Source organism: Pithys albifrons, chromosome 10, assembly GCF_047495875.1.
Source record: "Pithys albifrons albifrons isolate INPA30051 chromosome 10, PitAlb_v1, whole genome shotgun sequence".
Lineage (NCBI taxonomy): Eukaryota > Metazoa > Chordata > Aves > Passeriformes > Thamnophilidae > Pithys > Pithys albifrons.
Genome location: NC_092467.1, coordinates 1,519,636 through 1,529,321, shown reverse-complemented (window position 1 = coordinate 1,529,321; position 9,686 = coordinate 1,519,636). Strand labels below are relative to the sequence as shown.

Here is a 9,686-nt window from a genome sequence, read left to right as displayed (position 1 = left end):
CAGACGGGAGTTGTAGTCCCGACAGTGATTGGTCGGGAAGGGAAAGCGGTGCATGACGGGAGCTGTAGTACGGAACAGGCTAAAAATGGCGCGGACCACATACCCCGTTCCCTTACTTCAGTCCTAGACGCTGATTGGCTGCGAGCGATGACGGGCAGGCGCTCCGACCAATGGAAGGCGGCGCAGGCGGAGGGCGGGAATTGGCGGCTCAGAGAGAAGCGGTTCGGTAATGGCGGCGACAGGGGGTGATTTGGGATAATTGGGAGCATTTAGGAAACATTCGGGGACACAGGGAGGGCTTCGGGGGTCCCTCACGACCCGTCCACCCCCCGGAGACCCGCGGCACCCCCCCGGGGCCGTGTTGGCCGTGACGGTGAAGAAGACGGGTAAGCCCCTCCCCCCACCCCGGGATGCGTCTCAGAACGCCCCAAATGCCCCCTGAAAATACCCCTGAGATCTCCAAACCCCCCACCTGGGACCCCACAAATTGCCCTGGACCCCCAGGATGCCCCAAGTCCCCTCCTTAACTCTCCGGAGCCCCTGAAACACCCCGGGGCCCCCCAAACACCGCAGAGACCCCTTAAACCCCCTCCTAGACCCCCCAAACCTCTCCCAGTGCGTCTACACTGCCCAGAACCCCACGAACTACCCCAAGGCTACCCTATATTTTCTTCCAGACCGCCCAAACCACCGCAGGACCTGCCAAAATCCCCTTCTGGGGCACCCAGACCTGCCCAAATTCCCTCAACCTCCCTTCAGACCCCCACCCAGACCTCTCCAAACTGCCCCAAGACCCCCAAACTACCTCAAGACCCTCCTAAACTCTCTTCCAGTCTCTCCAAACTGCCCCAGAGCCCTCAAACTGCTTCCAGACGTCCCCATACCTCGCCAGGATCCCCCGAAACCTCCTCCCAGACTCCCCATACTGTTTTCAGATCCCCCAAAACCACCTCTGGGTCCCCAAACGTGTCCCAGGACCCCCAAAATGCCCTCAAACCACCAAATACCACCCCAGGGCCTCCCAAACCCTTCCCTGACCCTCCAAAGTACTCCTGGACCCCAAAACTGCCATCAGACCCTCCAAAACAACCCCAGAACCCCCTAAACTCTGTCCCAGGACCCCCAAACTACCCCAAGAGCCCCCAGAAAACTCCCTGAGCCCCAAACTGGAATCTGGAAGTGACAGCTGAAACAGAGAGAACTGAAGCTGAGTGGGACAAGTGGGCAGCCCAAAAAAGCAGGAAAATGGGATTTATTTGTTGTTTATTTCTAGAAGCTGAAAGGGGGAAATTGAGGATGGTGGTCTTGGAAAAGGGAACGGTGTGAGCAAGTGAGGAGTGACCTCAGTGTGGGGAGCAAAGGGAGTCACCCCCAAATGGGGCTTTGCTTGGGGAGCATCCCTGGATGCTGGAAAATCCTGGGATCCTCCCACCCCCCCAAATGTAGGTACCTGACACAGATCCCCTAAAACCCCAAACCATCAAGACTCAGAAAAAAAAGCCCTCCAAAATATGCAAAGGCCAAAGAGATTCAAAGCACCAAAATTCACCTCCAAAAACCCTCCCAGAAATTTGCTGTCTCTGATCTCTCCACTTTGGGGTTCTGGGGGTTCTCCTTGTCCAGGGTGTTGGGGGTGCCTTGTGTTTTGGGGGCCCCTCTCTGGGGTTCTGCCCTTTCCAGGTTGCTGGAGGTCCCAGGAATGCCAGGGGTGCCCCACTCTGTAATCTGACCCCTTTGGGGTTCTGGGATTCTCCCTCTCCAGGGTCACACTCAGGAATACTGAGGGTCTGAGGGGTCTCTTCTCCCCTGACTCTGCTCAGGGTGCTCGGGGACCCCCCAGGGACCCCAAAATGGGGAGCCCAGAGAGAAGGCACCCTCAGGACCCCCAGTATCTTTGAGAGGGGGGAGCCTTGGGAACCACCACCCCAAGCAGAGAGTCAGGGGAGGAGGGTCTGCAGGAGCCCCAAATCCCCTCTGGTATCCCCAAACTGGGGGACCCCAGAGAGGAGGGACCCCAAGAAACCCAAAGTGGCGAGATCAGAGAGGGCAAACCCCTTTGATTCTCGGGTCCCCCAGCAGCCTGGAGAGGGCAGGGACCCCAGAGAGGGGGAACTATCAATTCACGTGGGGCTCCCAGCAGTCAAGACAAGGGAGACTCCCAGAACCCCAAAGTAGAGAGACCAGAGAGAGGGAACTTCTGAGAGGGTTTTTTTTACTTAATCTTACTGTTTTGGAGGGTTTAAAAGACACAAGATGCCTGATGACTTCCAGAGATGGACTTGGGCAGGAGGATCCCCCAACCCAACACAGACACACCTTATTTTCCCCCCCAGACCAGGATTTCTCCTTCCCAAAGCTTGTCGGGATGGAGGAGGAGGCTGTGAGGAAGAGGAAGATGCTGCAGGACCCCCAAGCAGGTGAGGAGGAAGTCAGTGCCCCTTTGCCCCTCTCTTGTGCTGCATCTTCCAGCCCAGCATGGCCCCAGCTGCAGGACAACCCCGCTGCCGACGCCGTCCTGCCGGGGCCGGGTTTGGGGGATGTCCTTGGCCTTCTCTGTGGGCCGGAGGCAAATGCCCTGCCTGTCCTTGTTCCTTCCTGCCCCAGGCCCCGAGCTGAGCACGGAGAGCATGGAGGACAAATCCCCCCGGCAGAGCCTCATGGCAGAGGCCGTTTTGAAGGGCTCCACAGCACAGGAAGTGACCAGGAAGGAAAATCCACGGAGATCCCAGAGTAGGAGAAGCTTTAACCCCCACCCAGGATTCTCAGAGGAGGAGGGGCCCAGCCTGAGCCAGGGAGGCGGCCACAGGTTGAGCTGGTGCTCTGATCTGGTGGTCCGTGTTCAGTTTCCCCCTGAGGAGAAGCCGTACAGATGCTTGGAATGTGGGCAGTGCTTTAGCCAGACCTCCAGACTCTTCATCCACCAGCGGATACACACGGGTGAGAGTCCCTACAAGTGCTTGGAATGTGGGAAGAGATTTAAGTGGAGCTCCACTCTGATTCGCCACCAGCACATCCATACTGGGCAACGACTGCACACTTGTAGAGAATGTGGGAAGAGCTTCAGTAACAGCTCCAACCTGATCTGCCACCAGAAGATCCAGACTGTGGAACATCCCTACCAGTGTTCCGAGTGTGGGAAGAGGTTTCAGACCAGCTCAGATCTCCTCAGGCATCAGCGCACACACACAGACGAGAGGCCCTTCCGCTGCACCGACTGCGGGAAGAGATTCAAACGCAACTCCCACCTTGTCACTCACCGGTACAGCCACACTGGGGAGAGGCCTTTCAAGTGTGGGGAGTGTGGGAAGAGCTTCAGGGATAGACGGGAGCTCATTATCCACCAGATGATCCACACTGGGGAGAGGCCCTACGAGTGTTCCGAGTGTGGGAAGAGATTTCAGAGAAGGTCAGATCTCCTGGTGCATCAGCGCATGCACACCGGGGAGAGGCCCTTCCACTGCACCAACTGCGGGAAGAGCTTCAACCAGAACTCCCACCTCATCACCCACCGGCGCATCCACACCGGGGAGAAGCCTTACAAGTGTAAGGAGTGTGGGAAGAGCTTCAACCAGAGCGGTAACTTGACCCAACATCAACGGACCCACCGGTAAAGGAAGGCCTGTGAGTGCCCTGACTGTGGGAAGAGCTTCATCTGCTGCTCCAACTCTATCACCCATCGGAGGACCCACGTTGGATGATCCACAGTGACCCACATTGAGCACAGACCTGGTGACACATGTTGGGTAAAGACCTGGGAACCCCCTTTGGGTAGAGTCTTGATGACCAACATTCCTGGTGACTCACATTGGAAAAACACCTGGCTGGTGGTCTCCTCATCCTCCTGGTTTCCTGTAGGCACCTGGGTGAACACAGTGGGGGGAACATCCATCAGAACACAGAGCTGACCTTGAAAATCCTTGAGGGACTCCACTCTGTTTCAACCCCAGATTAACATCCTGATGGTGAGGCAACCCCAGGAATCACATGACTGTCAGTCAATCCCTTTATACTCTAAAGGTCCAGTCCCCTTTCAGAGGGGCAGGTTCTTCCAGCATATCCCTTCTTTGGGGGTCTGTGTGTGGAGCTTCCTCCCTTAGGGTGGGAACCCCCACCAAGGTTACTCTTTGAGGCTGAGAGCAGAGATCTCCCCAGGTCCCTTGGACTGGGTGAGTTCCATTGATCTCTACTTAATAATTCTTTCTTTTGTGATAGCTTTAGTAGAATTGCTTCATCAGTTGCTTTAGGATGGTGCACTGTCCTGTCTCACACTATACTACTGGTAGTTTTAGCATTTCTATTCTGTAGTAAATCATTTTGATTAACATCTTTTGTCTGATCACATGTAATACTAAAGAAAACCCTAAGCCTTCCATTTTTCCCCCTGCCCCATGGTGACCCCCCCCCCCTCTCCAGCAGCCCCAGCACCCCACAGCAGGTTGGGAGCTCAGGGAGCCACCCTGGAGCCCCCTTTTCCAATCCCCCCTCTGCCCAAAGACCCCCATGGGACTGTCCATCCTGCCAGCTGACCCCCCCTCCCTTTTCCACGCTTCTGCCTATTCTTCCTCTTTGTCCCCTCAATCCCCAGGCCCCCCCCAGATCAGTTTGGGGGTCACAGCTCACCCTTTCCCTCTTCTCCCACCCTTTACAACTCATCCCCCCCGTGCCCATCCACCTCCTGATCAGTTTTGGGGGTCCAACCCTTTTTCCCCACTTTTCTGACCTCTCCCATCCCTTTCCTCATTGTCCCCAGTCCTCAGTTTCCAGCCCCCCTCTGTTTTTAGAGGGGTCCCACTCCCCTCCCGCTCACTGTGGGGGTCCCACCACCCCATTTTATCCCCTTCCCCTCAGACCTTTCCCACCATCTCCTCCTCCCAGCCCCCACCCTGCTCACCCAAGAACTCCTCACCCACAGCCAGGGGGGTCCCAGCACCACCAGTACCCCTAAAAGTCCCCCCTAGAAGGGGGTTTGGTGGGGACTTTGGTGGGCTCTGAGTGTGTTTGGAGGGTCTTTGCATGTTTTGTGGCAGTTTAAGGGGGTGCAGCTAATTGAGAAGTATTTGGGGAGATTTCCTGTATTTATGGAGGATTGAGAGTTGTTTGAGAAAGTTCAGGGGGATTGGGGGGAGTTCAGTGGTATTTTAGAATAATTCAGAAATATTTGGGAGACCTCAGGTATTTTTGGAGTATTTGGGGAGGAATCAAAGGATTTTTGGGGAAGAATCAGGTATTCCAGGAGGTTTCAGTTATTTTGGGAGAATTCTGATATTGGGGGAGGGATCAGAGTTACTGTCGGATGAACTCAGGGATATTTTGGGATAATTCAGTTCTTTTGGGATACTCCCATATGTGAGTCTCTGTCTGTGCTTCCCTCCCAGCTCAGATCTGCTCTGGCAGTCCCTGAGCCCTCAGTCCTGCCCCAAACTGCGGCCCTGGGGGCAGATCTTTGGGTGACGGGGGGCAGCAGAGACCCCCCGGTGTGGCTCTTTCAGTGCAGGAAAGCCCAGGAGGGGCTGGAATCTCCCTTATCCCGGGCCGTGGGATGGAGGGCCCGGCACAGCATCCTCGGGGCTTTGGCAGAAAGGCTGCAGTGGGGAGGGACAGAGCGAGGGGAAGGGACTGACACACACCACTCATCTCTTGTTTGTGCCACTGGTGTGACACCGCCTTGTCCCCCTGAGCCCCGAGACAGATCCAGCAGCTCAACACCTGCTCCGCACTCAGCCTCAAGCTCGGGATGGGCCGTGGAGTCTGGGACACAGCCCCGCTCTGGGGGGCAGAGCTGCTGCTGGGGGCACCGGGGGACTGGGGGGCCGTTACCCCACTGGTGCAGCTCTGAGCGCCCGAGGGCACAGCCCTGGTTTGTGGGGCTGAGTCACAGCAACCCACCCAGGGCCGCACTGTGAGCCAAAGTGCCTTTATTGACACCGTGGGCAGGCACAGGGGCTGTGTCTGACACGATGCAGCTCCCCAGGAGTCAAATTTGGGCCGGTTTATGAGGGGAATTTCAGTGAGGACCCCATACATTCCGTGCTGCAGATCCATCTGAGTGACATCAATCACTGCACATCCTTCCAAGCTACACAAACACCTTGTGAATCACCTAAGACATACTTTTTTAGGGCTTAGGCAAATGGTTAAAAGACTAAATGTCTTTTGGCAATGTATTTCTTTTCTAACTAGACAATATTTACTGATTGCAGCCCCTGGAACAGAGAAATCTTTTGTTTTATTTCTTACAACTGCAGGATGGATGTCCTTCAAGGTTTTCTTTATCTAAAACTCTGCATGGTTAAATAAATTTCTGTTTTGTGGTTTTACTGTTGTTTGTTCAGAAATTCCTGTCTCCTGCTTATCTTTGATAGAAAAACAGAGAGAAAACATTTGTCTTTCCCAGGATTCAGGCCAGTTCCTTACAAACAAACCCTTCTAACTTGCTTGTTGCCGCCATGCGCTAGTGGAGACTGCACACACCAATGTGATGTAAAGCAAATCCCAAGTTTATTCAAAAACACAGGTATATATGACCTCAAGTGACCCCGCCCCAGGTGCGGTGGTCTGACTCCAATTGGTTGAGGCTGGAAACATGTCCTTTTAAGGTGAAAATGAAACCTGTAAGTTGGTCACTCAGGCCCACCTGAATCGGGCTGCAACATCTCCCCCTTTTGTTTCAAAGAACAAAGCAAAAATGCAAACAACATAATACACATCATGCATATTGCAACTTGAACAGAAAGGCTGAAAATTTTGAAAATTGAGAAATAACATTTTGAAAATTTCAAATTTTGCTAATTCAAGACTTAACAGGGTATTTGCAGGTTACACATCCCTACCTCCCCCTCTCTTTTCAAAATAGAACTTTTGGAAGGAGGTACAGTAACCTTTGTAAACTCACACAAACTAATACATGACTAAGACATGTATGTTTGGAATTTGCAAACTTACAACTAGTGCAAAACAAGAAACTTTTCTTTCATGCGTGAAATTGTGGTCTTTTTGTGCAGTCGTCACTGCCCAAACCACTGTAAACAAACTACAAATTTTATTAAATTCTGTGCAAAGTGTCCAAGAGTGCAGAGTGACTTGACTTAGCAAAGAAGCAAGTTCAGTCCAGCTGAACTAAATCTCTTTATGTTCAAGGTCTATTCTCAGAACTTCTGTGTGGCCATCACAGAGGCTTGAGAATGAAGCTTTGATTTTTAGTCCTTATACACTCTTGGTAAAGCAGTAAACAAGTGTGAATTCACAGAGAAAATTCACAAAGGCTAAACATAACCAACACTGAAAGAGAGTAAGTACTGATGATCTTACGCTCTCTAGAAAATGTTCAGCAGCTTAGGGGGGCAGGTGTCCTTACCCCTGCAGCTTGCTGGGCAACTTGGCAGTGCAATAAGCTCAAAACTGCACTTTAACTGAAAATTAACAGAATTTCAAAATACAGGCTAAACAACATGCTCTTGAACTAGACTGTTCTTGTTTGATTGGACAGTTAACGACTAGTCTTAGGCTACTGCTGCTTGTGGTTGCCATATGGGGAAGGCAGTGTGGCTCCAGTTTCCATGAGCTATTTGACTGGCTGCGCCCCATGGCTTGCAGCCCCTCTGGTTTTTTGGAGGCCCAGCTCCCCACCCCATGTTTGTCAGAGTGCCATCCTTTTTATATTTAGAATGACAATCCTGGGCTTTGTGACCAAGTCTGTGACAACGGTTACATTCTCCAGTGAACCTTTGAGTTCTGCTATATTTTGGTTGTGCTGGACAAGATTTTGTTCTTAAATTCCAGGGTCTTTTCCCCTTTTTTTGGGTGGATTGTTTGCTAAGAACTGTGGCTAGAGCAGAGGCATGTAGCTTTGCTTTTTCCTCCTCTTCTACCCAGGGCAATCTGGCACAGGCTTCAATTAACTGTACCAAAGTAGCTGTAGCTGGTAGAGAGGCTGTGAGCTGTTTACATTGAGGACTGGCATTATTAATTACCAGATCTTTCAATAATACTGGTTTAATGTCAGGGGTAATATTTGGAGCAGCATCCAAAGCTTCTGTTACTTTATCTACAAATTCCATGAATGTCTGTCCAGGTTTCTGCATTATTTGCATATAGGGTAGAGAAGGTTTTCCCTTCTTAGGCAGATTAGAGAATGCGGTCAAAGCAGCATTCTTTGACTGTTGCAAAATATGAAAATGTAATGCAGCTTGTGTTTGTGGGTCTTCATAAGCTCCTGATCCCATTAGCTGGTCTAAAGATGCTAATCTTAAGGGATGTCCAGTTTCTAAGTGTATATTTTTTGCCTGTTCCTCCGTTAACTGCTCTTTCCATTTCTGTAGAAATATCATATAAGCAGTAGGAGGTAGAATAAACTCCATTAAAACTTTAGTGTCTGCTGGGATTATGTTATTGTATTTTATGAAGGCTGTGATTTGGTTTTTTACCAAGGCATTGTCATAGCCGTATTGAACGACTACACTGTGTATTTTTTGTGCAATTTTCCAATCAAGTGGCTCCCATTTTGAGCCTTGTGTAGTGTTAATCACAGGCGCAGAAACCAGGGGTTGCAGGGAAGGTGAGGGTGTACCTACTTCTGCAGCTATGGATACTAACTCTTTGTACCTTTGCTGGGTATTAAATGTGAGGTCGCGAGGTGGCTTTGTGACTCCATCTGCAGAATCTGGTACCTGGGTATCAGAAAGCTTTGAAATTAAGTTAGCAGCATCGCGATTCCCAGTTCCCCCCAGCATGACCCAAACAGAGGCTTCTTTGTCTGTTGCTCTCCATTCTGGGATACAGCTGGTGGGTGTGGCTGTCGGTGATGGAGGCTGCATGTACCAGGTTGCCGGCGCAGGGGGTTCCAGTGCCGGTGCTGGCAGCTGCGGGCAGCGCGCGGCTATCGGGGAGAGGGTCCCCGCTGGTGCTGCAGCGCTTGGGTCTTGCGCGACCGGCGCTGTGGGAACTCGCTCTCGGGGCACTTGCTCTGTGGATGGCACGCAGTGAAGGGAACGCTCAGGGGGAGCTCCGGTGGCTCCGCTCCACTGGGGAGGAGTCTCTCCCCTCTCCATGACGTAGTCGATCCACGCAGGAGGTGGTGGGGGTGGCGCGGGAACTGATCCGCCCCCGGAGCGGGCGAATTCGGAGCCGATCCCGGCCCCTGCAGGCTGCGGCGGACCCGCGCCTGACGCATGCGCTGTGATTGGCAGGCAGTAGGGAGGGGGGTTGGGCGGTCCTGGCGCCTCGTGGTCAGGGCACGCCGTTCCTTTGTTTGATTTCGCGGGCTTTGCCATCACGTGGTCTCTTTGTTTTCCTGGCCACGCAGTTATGCCGGGCGGCTGTAGCCCTGCTGGAATGTCTGCCGCGGCAGCCTCCTGCCGCAACGGAGCGACTCCGGCATACCCGCAGGGCGGCAGGGAGCGCAGCGGCGGGGCGACCCCTGCCCCGAGGTACCCGCAGGGCATTGGCGGCAGCGGCGGCGTTGGCGGCGCCGAAGGTGGATGGGCAGGGGGAGAGAAACTCCACGGGGTTTGTCCCCCCCTCCACATGTCTTTCTCGGCTGAGGGCATTCCCCATCGCGCCTTCTCGGAGTTAGGATTTAAATAAAACTCACTCACGGTTTGGTTTTCTGCGGCGTGTCTTGTGGGGTTCCAAGGTTGCTGCTGAGGTCCGGCCGCTTCTACAGCGGCAGCCGGTGGTCTCATTCGCTG

General features: G+C 53.1%; 1 pseudogene; it reads left to right on the top strand.

The window, feature by feature from the left end:
- Nucleotides 1–205: 205 nt before the first annotated feature.
- Nucleotides 206–6,305, top strand: LOC139676601 (zinc finger protein 436-like; annotated as a pseudogene).
- The last annotated feature ends 3,381 nt before the right edge of the window (nt 6,306–9,686 follow it).